The sequence below is a fragment of the Chroicocephalus ridibundus genome, chromosome 23 (genome assembly GCF_963924245.1).
Source record: "Chroicocephalus ridibundus chromosome 23, bChrRid1.1, whole genome shotgun sequence".
Classification (NCBI taxonomy): domain Eukaryota; kingdom Metazoa; phylum Chordata; class Aves; order Charadriiformes; family Laridae; genus Chroicocephalus; species Chroicocephalus ridibundus.
The window spans coordinates 6,334,368-6,342,537 of NC_086306.1; positions in this window are offsets into that span (position 1 = coordinate 6,334,368).

The window sequence follows — 8,170 nt, forward strand, 5'->3', positions numbered from 1 at the left end:
AAGCAGATTAGCTGTAAGACCTTAAGACAAAACAGAGGCTACGCGCCCCGTGCCGCACACTGCTGAAAATGCCCGCCCTGAAGACCCTCCTGGCCCTGGCCATCATCACCTCCCTGGCCGCAGAAAGTAAGTGTGCGTAGCTCGAGGCGGTGCCAGGCGGGTGAACCGCTGTAGCTGCTCTCCTGCTTGCTGGCATCCCTGCCGCCCTCCTGCCCCGTGGTGCCCCTGCCGGACCCTGCTCCCATCCCTGCAGAACAACGGCGTTTTGGGGGGACGGCGGCTTTCTGCTCCTAGGAGCACCCTGTCCCTCGCCCTCTCTCTGCCCCTCACACGAAGCGCAGGCGTGGGTGCCCAGCCGGGACCGCGGAGCCTCCCGGTCTCCATCTCGGAGCGAGCCGAGGAGGCACCCGAGCCAAGGAGCAGCAGCTCCTTATGGCCAGAGCCGTGTCTCCCAGCTAAAACCTGGTTCCTCAAAGGCAGACTCACAAAAAGCCATTTTAAAGGGCAGGAAGGCGGTTGTGCTGCTCGGCACCACCGTGAAGCGTGGTTAGGTTGGGATGGTTTCGGGGTCTTCGCACCAAGGGAAGATGAACCCCGGAGGGGTTTTAGCCGGTGGTGGAGGAAAGGTTGGACTGAGCTGCAAAGGAGAAGCAGGAGACCAGCAATCCCGCTGTGGGAGTCGGGGCCAGTGGGGGTTAATGGCAGGCGTTTGTTGGCATTTGGCCCCGTGAAATCCCTGTTTCCCTGAGTTTCCCCTTTCCCGTGAGCTGGAGGTGGGAGCCCTGACCCCCCGCAGGGTCCACTCTGCTGGCCAGAGCTGGGCCCCGCTTGCCACGAGAGGGCTCTGCTCGGGCAGCGCAGCAGGCACAGACCTTCCTCCCCACATCAGCCGTAATTCAACCATCGCCGCCGAAATCAAGCATTTGTCATTTCAGGCGGGAGCAGGATCTGCAGGTTCGGGTTTTTTTTTGGGGGGGGGTTGTGCGCTTTGTCTGCAGATATTTAAAACAGTGCCGTTATTTAAAGTCTCTTACTGGCATGAAATGATAATGACACTTTCACATTCGCTCAGCTGGTTCCTAAACTCTCCGGAAGGGTCAAACAGCTCTCACACCTATTATCGGCTCTGACGCACGGGGTGCCGGCGGAGGCGAGGGGCTGGCTATCATCTGCCGTGGCCTCCTTTGAGGACAATTTGGAGATGATTCGTCCTTCCTGGCACACGCGCCTGCCCGGCCCTTTGCTGCCTGTCACCACACTTGTCCCCGGGCAGCGCCTGCAGGACGCGCTTTCTGAGCCCAACCTTGCACGGGGAGCTGCTGTGGTTCAGAGACACGCAAATGCCCAAAACCTGCTTCCGCAGCTTAGATGAATCCTCCCTTCTCTGCCCAAAAATGCTCATTAAAATGGAATTCGGTACAAGAAGACAAAGATCGAGGGTATTTTTTTTAAAGCCTTGTGTCTACCTATTTTTACTGCAAAGGGAATTAGGGGACTCTCGGTTTCAGGAGGGTTTTGCCCAGCAGGGACTCGGAGGAGCTGCCCTGCCCAGTTTGGCTCTCATCGCTTGGAGTCACACTTGGAAGGGTTTTGCATGAATTTCACGGATGGGAGAGATCCCCCTGCCCCGAAGGCTGCTGCGTGCCGTGGCCTCGGCGGTTCCTGCTGGGCTCCGACCGGTGCTACCCCTCACCCGTGACTCCCTGTGCTGGGGTCACTGGTGGCCCTGGAGACCCACAAATGGCACTCGGGGCTCCGGGACGGCGCATCACCGCCGCCCTCACTCCTCCTCCTCCTCCTCCTCCTCCTCCTCCCCGTCCCCGTGCAGGTAAAGCGCTGAAATGCCACAAATGCGTTGCGTCCAACGAGAACGACTGCAACAAGCAGGGCTCCCACAGCTGCCCCCAGTACGCCGACGCCTGCTCCACCATCACTGCGCCCAGTAAGTCCCGTCCTGGGGGTGCTGGCGGGGAACGGAGGGGCTGGGGGGAGAATCAGAGGGGCTGGGGAGGACTGGAGGGGCTGGGGTGGGGGGAGCAGCGGGCAAGCAGAAGCAGAGGAGCTGCCAGGGCAGACCAGGAGCCGGCCTCCTCTCGTCCCCATGAAGCAGGGATGAGTCGCCTGGTTTTTTCCAAGTTTTTAGTCCTCAGAAAGATGCTTTTGGTCTGGGGTAACTCACGGCCCTTTCCTGGCATAAGGCAAGTCCTTCTTTGTGGCGCGCTGCTCCCGTCCCCCAGAAGTGCTCCACCACCCTCGGGGCACCCCTGCGGCTGCAGGGCAGCAGCACGGCCGGCGGGACGGACGGAGGTGGTTCCCAAAATGAACCCCCGGCCCTGCTCGGGCTCGCTCCACAGCCAGGGCTGTTCGTGTCCTCCCACGCGGCTATAAACACGCCGTCACTATTCCACAGCAGGGCTGTGCTGTGCTGTGCTCCGCGGTGACTTGGTGTGACCATGGGGACATCCCTCGGCCACCGGAGCTGCCCGTGGGCGGGAGGGAGACCCTTCCATTGACACCTGACGCGCACCGTGCTGGGACACGGCTCCGCTTTCCCCTTCCCAGCGCCGCAGGGGAGGAGCGACGCCCGCGACGCCCGGCAGTGCCGGACCCCCCCACGTTGCCTGTGCCTTTCCTTGCAGACAGCGTCATTAAATCCTGCTCCTACAAGTCCTTCTGCGACCAGGCTCGCCGCGGCGGCTCCGGGGGGGCCACCCTGCAATGCTGCTTCAGCGACAACTGCAACGGGCCCTCGCAGGGCTCACGGAGCGGCGGGGGGGCCCGGCCGCTGCCCCCCCCCAGCCTGCTGGCCGCCGCGCTGGCAGGGACGCTGCTGCTGGGCTGGCTGTGAGCGAGGGTCCCGGGGGCCAGGGGTGGCCACCTCGCGTAGCTGCTTGCCACAATAGCCTAGGGGCGCGCGCAGGACGGCGGGTTCCCTCTCCGCTCCCCGCGTGGACGAGGCCAAGCCGCCATCAGGCAAATAAACGCTGCTGTTGAAAACCCCCTTCCCAGCCGCTGCCTCTCATTTACAGGGAAACCGTAACCGCGCCAGAGGACGGCCCGAACCAAACTGGTTTGGCTTCCCGGTGCTGCCTATGGGACCGGGAGCTCATCCGAGCGCAGCCACCCTGGGAGGCTTTGCCAGGCAGAGCCCCCCCCCAGCACGCTGCCCTGACAGAGATGATTTTGGGGTGTTTTGTGCTAACTCGAGATTCACGGTTTCCCTCCTCCTGGGGCTGCAAAGACGTGGGTCTGGACAGACGATGAATGTATTTGGTGTGAAATATCGGCCGAGCCTGTTCGGTGCAGCTCTCTGCGCTGCTCAGCAGGAGGAAACCCTCCGTCGGGACCCCCGTGCTGCTGCGGCGAGCCCCCGACGCACCGCTGGGGGGTGGGCTCGTCCCCAGGGGAGCAGCACTGCGTGTCTGCAGTGCCGAGAGGTCAAACTTCCAGGTGACTAATTCATCCCTGGCTGTTACCGTCACCTCCGGGAGGTCTCTTTTCCTCTTCCCACCAGGCTCTTCCCCTGTGAACCCCTAATGGGGGGGTGTGTCCCGCAGGTGCCCATCGTTACCACCTGCAAAGTGTGGTTAGATGTGGGAGTCCTCCTGCCGCCCAGCCACCCCCTGGGGCTGGGGTAGTGCAGGTCGCGGGGGGGCGAGCCCAGGAGGTTTTGCCGTCTAAGGGGAAGAGGAGCAGCAGCCCGCTGAGGTAAGGGGGAGGTGAAATGTGGGAGGGGTGACTTGGGGCGGGATGGCGACACAGGGGACTCTGGCAGAGCTGCCATAAGGGAAACTCGGCTGCTGCGTGTTGGGATAAGGGCACAGCTCCCGAGGCTCGTGGGTGGCACTCTGATGGCACTGCGGGACCCAGGCAGCAGCCGAGCAAACTGCCCTCCTGCTTATTTTCAGTGTGTGACACTTAGAACGCAACAGCATCTGCGCTGAGCCCAGCAAACGCCGATGCTCCGCTTGCTGCGGGGACCGATGGCACTGGGGGGAAGCCCAAGGGGTGACCGTCCGGGCAAGGGGAGGATCCTGTGCCCCCCCACTGCTCCGCACTCGCCGGCCGGCAGCGGGTTGGGGCTGTCCTGGGCACGGGGACTCCTCGGGGCAGCGAGGTCCTGTGAATCCTGCTGGCCCCACGGTTTGCGGAGGGGAGCGATGATGCGGGGATGGGTCGGTGGTCCAGGACGGCTGGCGTTTGTGCAGCATAAAGCTCAGCTAGAAGGACCCCCCCAGGAGCGCTCGGTGCTGCTGTGTTTTGTAAGGAGAACGGTAGAAGTGAGTGAATGAGGCTGAGGAGGAAAGAAAAGGGAAGGATGAAGGGAGGAGAGAGAAGGATGGCTGGGAGCGTGGAGAGGGGAGTGGGAATTTGCCTGCAAGAAATGTCACGCAGGGCAAGCCACAAACTGCTGACTGGAAGCCCAGCCGCGGCTCTTCCAGCAGAGCAACCTGCTGGGAGTTTCCCTTAGTCATAACGCAAGAAAAAAGGGAACAGGTACTGAAACCAAAACGAGCAAGTTCGAACAGATGCAAAGAAATAATTCAGCATGCTCAGAGCCAGCCGTGGAACTCCCTGCTGCGGGATGCTGCTGACGCAGAGACCCCGGTGAGCGCCGGGGCACGAGAGGGTCAAAAGTCCTGGAGAACATGGATATGGAGCCTTGTGAGGCTGAACTCCTACAAGAGGGAGGCTCGGCTGCTGCCACTAGAGGGGAGACATCCCAAAAGAAGATTATACTGTGTCTGCTGCGGGCCCTGCCCCTTCCCTGGGCACACGAAGGATGTATTCCTGTGGGGAACCACGGGTGTTGGTGGGACCCCCGAAGGCCCTGGGGATCCGCTCGTGGCCCTACGTCTGCTAACGGGGTGTCACTGCGAGTTCAATGGGCTGCTCGTACCCCCGGACAGGCTACGGCAGCAAAACACAAAGCAAAACCAAGCCGGGAGGAGAAGTGCGAGGCTCCCGGGCTGAAGGGAGGGCAGCGGCGTGACTCGCTGCCGTGTGACTGCGCCGGGGAGAACAGAGCGGCTCCAGAGCCGGGCTCTGGTGCGAGTCACAAGGTCTGCGAGAGATGCCCCGGTATAAAAATACTCCATGGAACAGTTTAGTCTTTGCAAAGCAGGCAGGGTTGGGGGGCGGGGGGGGGGGGAAGGCTGGAGAGCCGCAGGGAGAAGCACGGGAGGCGGCAGCGCAGGGGACGGAGAGGACACGCGTGGGGCGGAGGAGGGAGCGGGGTGGCTGGGGGTGATGCTGTGCTGACATCCCGGCTCTGCATCTTGTCCCTGCCGTTGTACCCGCGTCTCAGCGCCTGTGCCGCTCCCCGGCAGCGGGGACGCGGAGCCCGGGCAGCGCAGGCGCAAGCGTGGGGTGAAGGGAAGCGCTGCTGGGGGGCGTCCACCCCCGGGACCTCCAGAGCTTGCCAGGACATGGGGCGCCCTCGCCCAGTGGAGCAGCCAGCCCCGCTTTGAGGCAGGAAAATTGCTTTTCAAACCTCCCTGTATTCTCTTTGCTAGTTTTCATTTATTTATTTATTTATTTATTCTAAGTATAACCCAGTTGCCATGGCCTTAATTTCCATAACTGGCGGTTTTTCACGCTTCAGGTTTTGGTTCCTTTACAGCACCTTCAAGAGCTCTACAGCGAGTGCTCGGCACTCTCGGGCTCTGGCTCCATCGGCGTTTGCGGCTGGGCGAGGGTGGGCGTCAGGGTCTGCGGGGAGACGGGCACTGCAAGGAATAACGCCCCGGCTGCCTCGAGGGACGATCCTTCCCTTCAAACGTACGGCGGGGGGCAGTGCCGAAATCCTGCTCTGTCGCTCACAGCAAAATGGGCACCCAGGCGAGAGCCACCCTGGGGGTATCAGCTTGTGACACAGGGTCCCGTCGGGGGTCTCCGGGAGCAGGTGCGGAGGGAGGTCATCACTTCTTTTCTCCTGGTGTAATTAATAAATGATGCGTTTTGGGATGCAGCTTCTGGCAGGGCACGAGGCTGGACTGTCCCCCGATGGGGAAACTGGGGAGGGATGAGAGCGCGGAGGGAAGCGGCTCCTCCGCCGCGTGGCCGCGGTCGGCTAGCAGCAGCGAGGAGAGCGGCCGTGACCGCCGAGCTGGTGGGTGCCTTTATCTAACGGTGCTGAACGCTGTGCTGTGAGTGAGGACAGGTGGGGGGAAACACCCATCAGCGTCCAACAGGAAACTTCTGGAAAAAAAATAACCTTTTGTGCAAAATGCTGGGAAAGCAGCACTCTCACGGTGTCTGTGAGAGCAAGGCTCCCTGCGCGTCTCGGTGGTGCCGGCGGCACTGGGATCGCTTTCACCCGCGCCGGGAGAAAGTGCTTGGGGCCAGTGCCTGGGGCTCCCGCGGCGGTGACACGGGCCCGGAGCGGAGTCACAGGGAACTGAACACACATGGTTTCTGTAACAGCGTTTGGGCAATCGTCTGCAACATGAAAAGGAGGGGGAGGGAAACGTTGTTCTAAAAATGACCTGGGCCATAGGAAATGCTGGGGGTGAGGCAGTGTGTTTGCTTAACAACACTTTGTACAGCCGGCGCAGAGCGCAGGGCAACTGCTCTGGGAAAAAATTACCTTCAAATGCACAGCACCGGATCCTCCAAACTAGAGCCTTGCCTTAAAACGAAGGCAGGAAAGACCCCCCTGATATCCCTGCAGGAAGGGGCAGGGAGCTGGAGGCCGGGGTCACTTGCGTTGCCTGGAAAGGAGCAAAGCTGGTGACGGTCTCCAGAGGGGGGGACTCTGCAGAGCCGATGCCGGGGGGTGGGAGCACCCAGAGCTCCTGTGGCTACATCGGCCCAGCAGGTAGGGACCTCTCGGGAGTGGGTGACGGGCTCAGCCGACTGACTCACGACGACTGCCTGATGCAATCGGGAGGTTTCCTGGGTGCCCAGGCAGCCCGGTACACGAGCGATTGCCCCTGGCTTTAAAACGAGGAGCGGCTTCCCCCAGGGCACCGTGCGGGAGGTTCAGGAAGGTGACAAGGACCCCGAGACTAGCGCAAAGGGGAAGTGTGACCCACACTGCTTCCAATGGTCTGCCCACTCCGAACAGCCATTGTTAACTCCAGGCTTCGTTTTTGCAAATTTCTCAGGTGAGGAGGAACCTCGGGGCTGCCGCAGCCCAGGCGTTACAGCACAAATAGCTGCGTACAGCCCTCACCGCCGGCTGTGGGCGACCTCACCCCCTGCGAGGGCGGCTGCAGCGTTTTGGGGAGCGGCGCGCCATGGCCACCCAGCCTCACCGCCGCGTTACATGGCAGGGTTTACCCCTCTCACCCTGCGAGGGTGCCGCGCCACCCCCACGGGGTGCTTGTCCTTCCCCAGCAGCGCCGCTGCTAGTGCCGCAGGGGTTTTGTGGGGTCCGCACTGGGGTTCATCCCCGCCAGCCCCCTCCCCGCCTGCGGTGCCGGCCCCGAGCTCTGCGGGTCTGTGTGTGCACGAGCAGAGATCCCGGAGCACCCTCAGGCTGGTGTGAAAACGTGTAAGTGCTCAAACTGCTGCTCAGTGGGCAAAACTCGGGGGGGGTTGGGTCAACAGGACCCGAATCTAAACTACTGAAAAGTTGGTGGCGATGGCTCTGAGCCCAGCGCAGGAGCTGGGGCGATTCACCCGCCGCACGCTGCGCTCACTGCTTGGATTCGCTCAGCCGCTGCCGTATTTGATGTTACACACCGCTGTGAGGCCGTGGGAGTGGGGAAAGGTTTTGTGAAGCAGCGACGATGCCCCACGTGGTTTGGAAGCCTTGGGATTCTGCATCCGTGTCGGTGTGAGCACTGTGAGAAGAAAGTTCCGGTCCGAATGAAATAGGCTCAGGCAGAATCCTCTGTGAAGCACATCTTTATTCACGTTCTTGCAAGAGCGGGTGACCTAGCAAGCAGGCACGCTTTCAGTTCTTGAAACACACCTTTTTATTCCCTAATCCCGGCTGAATTTTTCCCTGCCCTGTTTCCCATTGGTTGGGTACTCCAGGGTTCACAGTCTGTCCGAGGCGCCTAAAATTCTTCCCGGATGTCCTGCCTCTGTTTACTTCTCCTTATGCTACACCTAAAGGAATTATCTGACTAGTTTATTTCTTTCCTTCTTGGTAAAAAAATTGCTCAATGTCATTAGCCCTGGTTAAATGTTTGACTCCCCTTCTGGACACTCATCCAGG